Below are 6,669 nucleotides of genomic sequence, written 5' to 3'. Positions count from 1 at the left end.
GAAATAAGAAGTGTACTTTACTTTTTCATGCTGAACATGTGGTTCACCTAGCAGCATGCTTGGTTACAGAGTGATCATAGTAGCATGGGCAGTTAAAGAGTGTGCACCTTGGAGCCATACCGCTTGTATTTATATCCTATTTCTGTGTAACCTTATGTAAGTTATTTAACCTCTCTGAGAGTTCATTTTTTTCAAATGTAAAATGAATACCAGTTAATATAAGTAAAAGTTTTAAGATAGCACCTTGTGTGCAGTAAGTTCTTTATTAGTTTTTGCTATCAATGATTCACGTCTTGGAGAGCCTCCTAATATGAGAGACCCAAGTGGCCCCTTTGAGCTGCCTCCTGGTAGACTTAATAAACCTGGCGCTGGGAAACCAACTGCTCTCTACTGGTAAGCCCTCTGGTCACAATTACGTTAAACGATGTTTCCTTAAGAGAAAGAAAAGGTTTAGTCATAAGTACCTGAAAATCCTATAACCTGTTCTATAAAGAGTGCTTTCCGTCATACTTCTAGGAAGGAAGTTCTCGCCATTTTATAATTTATAAAGTTGGCACACCACTTTGGAGAGGCTTTCTCTCAGAGTGAGGTCTGTTGTTTCATAATATGGTCAGTTCCGCTGAAGCGCTGGTTCAGTATTGTCTCCTGGACTGTGTCTTGTTCCAGGAATATAATGGCGGGGGGAGGGGGGGGAGGGAGGAGGCAGAGTTTGGGACTCGTGGTAATAGAGGATAATCAATATTCATGGAAATTTACTATAAGCCTTTTGGTATCATTTTATAGCCAAAAAATCTGAGCTTCAGATAGTTTGTAACTTTCAAGGTTATTTATACTGGTGGCTGCTTTTACACGTGGGTTTACCTTTAATCCACTCAATGCCTTTCCTCAATCCTTGTGGTCCTTTTAGTTCTGCTTATAAGAAAGCAGATAATTCTTCCTTGAGAGACAACATATTGGTCCACCCATGAAGAGTTTGATGTTTCCTTCTCAATGTTTCTGCTGTATTTTTTTATGCTTTTATTAAAGGGTTTAGATATACAAGCATATTTTAGGGTTGCCAGATTTAGCAAATAAAAAGGCATATATAGCGTATCCCCCAAAATGTATACACATTAAAAAAAAAATCTTTATTGATTTCAGAGAGAGTAAGGGAGAGGGAGAGAGAGATAGAAACATCAATGATGAGTCATTGATCGGCTGCCTCCTGCATGCTGTATACACACTTTAACAGCTAATAGCTGTTAAATGAAAATGAAATGTATTTTAATAAACACTGCCTTTATAATTATTCAGAGTGTACGTATACATTTTTGGGGACACCCATATGTCCCAGATATTGCATGGGATGTACTTATATGAAAATGTTATTTGTTGTTCACCTGAAACTTAAATTTAAATGGGCATCTTGTATTTTTTGGCAATTCTAAAAATTTGCATTATTGTAAATATGTTCTTCCCTCCCCTCTTTCTTCTCTCACTTCCTCCCAATGTAGTTTCATTCTCATTTATTTGGAGGGTGAGGGTATCCCCAGAGCTGCCCACAGTACCTACATACAATAGGTGCTTAAATGTTGAAAGGAAAGAAATAATTTCTATGGGATTTCAAGTTAGTTTAATTGGTTGCAAGGTATTGGTGTCCATTATCTAAAAAACTGGTGGCTGAAAGACAGGAATCACTGTGAGTTACACTTGAAGAAAAAAAAAAGAAACAATTATTATCTAGTAAAATAATTTGGTCAATACCAGATAAATTATTCTCCTAGGGTAGGTTTGAGGGACACAGATCATGTTTAGTTGGTTAGTTTCCATTTTCACCTCTGAAGTGCTTGGTCTCATAGAATTGAGTCTATCCAAGCCCCTTCCTCAGACTCACAAATGAAGTAATCCATATGTAACAGTTTAATCTCAGTTATCAACTCATACTGGTATATGTTTTGATGGGACTCCTGTTGTCACCAATCTGCACACTTGACCATCTCCTCTTTCCATTCCTGCCCTTAGTGTCTCAAGATGGATACAGACTAACTGAAATGCAAAGGAAAATTTCCCAGAGAGTTTCGTCTTCATTTGTTTTTGCCCATGAATCTCCAGCTGTGGTAAGCAATTCGTGTTAAATTAATGAAAACATGTATATCATTACATGTATCTAAATGCTTCTAAAAATCCTTTCTTTCTGAAACATGATGGCTATTGTTAGAATTATTTCCAAAATGGAAAATGACAGCATTTTTAGAAATGGAAGGTTTATTTTAAATCTTCAGAGTTGTAACTACCCCCAAGAGGAACTGAAACTGATAATTATTAAATCAATTTATAATTTCATTGATGGAAAATATCTTAAATAGACATTATCCTAAATAGACATCCTGCTGAGGACCTAGAAATAAAGCTCATCTGTGGAGCTGTACTAGGTTTTCCTGAAAACAAAATTAGCTAATTTTGTGCAGCATTTACAGTCTTATTACTCTTAACAAAATTCCAAACTCCATCTAAACCCTACTAATGTAATAGCTGCTCTTCAGGGTAGAATAATAAAAGCTACTTACACAACTTAGAGGTTATAATTATAATGTGCTATAGTTCCAATTTCTATAGGAGAGTGTGCCCATCCTAGCAAATTGAGAAAACTTTACAGGAAAAGCATTCATTTTAAAGAAAATTATTTAATTTCTAATACATTTACAATTGCTTTCCAACTGTCAATATCTCTGGTGTGCCTCAGAGGATGTTAACCAGAATGTAAGCAAGCAAACTCCCACAAACACAAAGTCTTCAGAAACAGTTTCCATTAGCTTCTATTGACCAGATGTCAGGGGTGTACGAGACATTAGGAAAGCAAAAATGAGGTGTAGAGGATGGAAGCAGGAGTCTACATGGAATCTTGCTTATATTGTTGTGAAAATATTTCTTCCTCAAGGGGTTATCTTTCCATCTTTTTTTTCTCTCTTGGGCCACTGTTGTATTCATGCTTTCCAGATAAATGACCCCCAAACTCCAATTACTTCCCTGTCACCTTTAGACTGCTCTCAGTCATGATATGAACACAGCACAAAAAGTAAAAGATAGCACATGGATAGAAGGTGCCAGAACCAAACCTGGGCACCATGTGCCTCTGCAATGTTTATGGTTTGTGTGTCTAGTAACTACTTCCACCCCAGGCATTGTTCTGTATATTTGCCTGTGGATGTGTGGAGGGTGCAAGGACGAGGGAAGATCTACATCAGAGTGATCTGCTCCCCTCCTTTGTAGTTGCAGAAATAGTTGGAAGTACAACTTCAGGGATTCCAGAAAGAACAAAAGTATCTTGCACTTGTAGGGGCTGTGTTTTCACAGAAGACCATAGATGATCCTTACAGCAGTACTATTTGGGTAAGGTTAAGGAATCTCTTTTTTTCTCATAAGAAACTGAGGCTCAGAGGAGTCAAAACCTTGTCCAACGCGACACATCTCATAGAATATGGCTGCTCAATATCTTACTTTCTTCTCCAAGTTAGTAGTGGAACAAATGGTCATTCTTCTGTAACTGCTGTTTTTCTTTTCCTTTTCTAAATAAAAATTTTATTGAATTTATTGGGGTGACATTGGTTAATAAAATTATATAGGTTTCAGGTGCACAATTCTATAATACATCATCTGTATATTGTATTGTGTGTTCACCACCCCAAGTCAAATCTCTTTCCATCACCGTTTATCTCCCTTTACCCTCTTCTACCACCCACCCCCCTCTTCCCTCTGGTAATCACAACTGCTGTTTTTCTCTTCCTCCCAGCCCTCTCTGTCTTTTCTCAATTTTACTGACCACACCTTTCTTTACTTTGCTTTGCTGATATTGGCAGACAGCCAGTCCTGGGGTCATGTTTAACAATGCAGTTCCTTTGTACTCACAGGTCCTTTTGCTTATGGTATCAGTGAGGCATCTTCCAAGACTTGTCCTGGATGTAAGTAGAGTATCTTTTTCACACAAGGAATTTCACCCCCTTTCCCTTTCCCTATCCTATTTAGTGAGGAATAACAATAGAGACAGTTCACCTCCTCAAGGCCACCACATGTTGCTAACTTCTGGACCATTGACATTGGGATTTTCCTTACCTTAGTCTTGTCTTACAGTGTACATCATATAAAAGTAGAAATATGGCAGGTGCTTACAGATGAGACAGCATTTGAATACACATGGCACTTTTCCCTAAAGCTTTAATGGTAGGCTTCCTGGGGCTCCCTGGCTGGTCCTCCATTAACCTTTATGTAACTTTCACTATTATTACCTAATCAGCTCACAAAAATGAATAAGAAAACCTTTTTTTCTTTTGGGGATTTTTTTCTTCTTCTCATGTTTGGAGCACCTATATACGTCTAATATGCTGAAGCCACCTTTCTCCCCTTCAGTTTTACCTTATGGAAATATGATTATTTAATTTTATACAGATCCAAAGTTTCTATCCAAATATCATCTCTAACATATGTTATTCCATTCATTGTATTGTAGCAAATTACATATATATACCTAGTAGAATTTCAGTTAATGTTTGGATCCAGATTCCTTCAAATGGATATAATAATTTTACAGTACACAGGGGAGAGTGTCTATCACTGGAAAGTATCAAGATGAGTGTGGGGAGAGACTAAGGAAATGATGAATCAATAGAAAGCCTAGTAGATGGAGTTCTTCTGCCGGACTTCCATCTATACTCTTGGAATCTAAAAGTTTTGTTCTTCTCAGGAAATTTATCTGTATCCCTTTGCTCCTAATTGTAGTGGACCACATATCAAGCATGGTATAAGTATCTCCCTTTCCATATTTGTAAAGAAAGTCCTCACTTAACACAGTCAATAGGATCTGCAACTTTAAGCAAAATGACGTTTAATGAAATAAATTTTTACCATTGGTTAATTGATATAAACAAGAGTCAAGTTCTTTTTATCACTGCTATAATAACTTTAATTTATCTTGCATTTTACAGAAGTCTATGAACAATTTTTAAAAAGCACCACCTTACCCCATCATGTGTCTCCAAAATTGTTAAAGTAGGCCACGAGTATGTCAACAGCTTGAGCATCGGTATCTTGAGAGGATTTCACACTAACCAGCCACACACCAAAGAGCTTGGCAGCTTTTCTATATTTAAAAAAAATTTTTAAATCCTCACCCAAGGAGTGAGGATATTTTTTCCATTGATTTTTTTTTTTTTTTTAGAGAGAGTGGAAGGGAGTGGGGAGAGAGGGAGAGAGAGGGGGGAGAGAGAGAGAGAAACATCTATCCAGGTACATGCCCTTGACCAGGAATCGAACCCATGACCCTCTAGTGTGCAGGCTGATGCTCTAACCACTGAGCAAGCCGGCCAGGGCTCTATCTTGTTTTTAATACAATGGTGTATCCACACTGATGTTAAACCTGTCCAGCCAAATTTCCAAAACACACTTTGCAAAATCAGTGGTGATTTGCAAATTAGTGAGCTTTGGCATGGAGTTGTGCTCACTTGCCCGTGACAGGCTGGGAGCCGGTTTTAATGCTGGCAACAGAGCATGAAGAATGACAAATTTCACACTGTAAGAAATAGAGGCAGATGTCCTTTTGCAGGATTTTGTTCGATGATTGGCACATTTGATAGGTGATGTATTCTTTGAAGTATCTTCTCAAAACATTTTCTATCTATTTCTGTTGGAATCTTCCTTTGATTACAAGTTTGTTATTACCATCGATAGAACCACTTGTACCCAATTCAACCAATAAAAATGCAATGAGATGTTTGGGTGGTGATGTAATAGTTTACAGATATCTGTAAAGTTGACAAAAGAAGTTTACATGGTTCCTACTCAGAAGACCTGTGGAGATATCATGACAAATTTCCTTTTCTCTCCAGCAATCTTAGCTGGATTCTTTTCCCTTATGATGTTGAACACTCAATTCAGTAACTCTTCATACACGTCTCTTTCTGAGCTTGCTCACGCAGAGCCTTTCTGATTATGGAATGAGATACCATAATCTTTTTTGCTGTCTTCATCTTCTAAAGCTTTGTCTTTCTCTAGAATTTTACCCTCATCTAACAACTTGACATTTTTCTATTTCTTCTTTTTATTGTCATCATCTGGCCCAGCTGGTTCTTGAACATCACTTTCAGCCTTAGGAGCCTTTACACCTTCTTCAGCTTCATCAATATCCAATATATTTTTTTGTTTTTTTTTTCTTCTTTTTCTTTTTAAAAATTAAGTTTATTGGGGTGAAATTGGTTCATAAAATTATATAGGTCTCAAGTATACAATTCTATAATACATCATCTGTGTACTGCATTGTGTGTTCACCACCCAAAGTCAAATCTCCTTCCATCACCATATATTTGACCCCCTTAACCCTTCACTACTTTCCCCACCCCCTTTCCCCTCTTGTAACCACCATAGTGTTTTCTGTGTCTATGCATTTTTGTTTGTTTGTTTTTCTTGTTTGTTCATAGTTTGCTTTCCGTTTTATATCCCATATCCCACATATGACTGAAACCATATGGTTCTTGACTTTTCTGACTTGTTTTGCTTAGCATGATATTCTCAAGATCCATCCATGTTGTTGCAAATGGCAGTATTTCATCTTTTCTTATAGCTGAGTAGTATTCCATTGTATATATGTACCACATCTTCTTTATCCAATCATCTACCAAAGGACACATTGGTTGTTTCCAT

The 6,669-nt window shown here is 37.2% G+C and overlaps 1 pseudogene across 1 annotated transcript in view; it reads right to left on the bottom strand.

Annotated features, from left to right (window-relative positions):
* Positions 1-5,443: 5,443 nt before the first annotated feature.
* The window catches only part of LOC308551734 (eukaryotic translation initiation factor 2 subunit 2 pseudogene), a 102,123-nt pseudogene continuing 100,897 nt past the window's right edge, over positions 5,444-6,669 (bottom strand). The window contains exon 3 of the transcript in view: positions 5,444-6,190. The product of the transcript in view is annotated as a eukaryotic translation initiation factor 2 subunit 2 pseudogene (transcript). The remainder of the gene's footprint in view (positions 6,191-6,669) is intronic.

The sequence above is a fragment of the Miniopterus schreibersii genome, assembly GCF_964146895.1.
Source record: "Miniopterus schreibersii genome assembly, chromosome: X".
Lineage (NCBI taxonomy): Eukaryota > Metazoa > Chordata > Mammalia > Chiroptera > Miniopteridae > Miniopterus > Miniopterus schreibersii.
The sequence above is the reverse complement of the archived record's forward strand: the minus strand, read 5'-3'. Positions and strand labels throughout refer to the sequence as shown.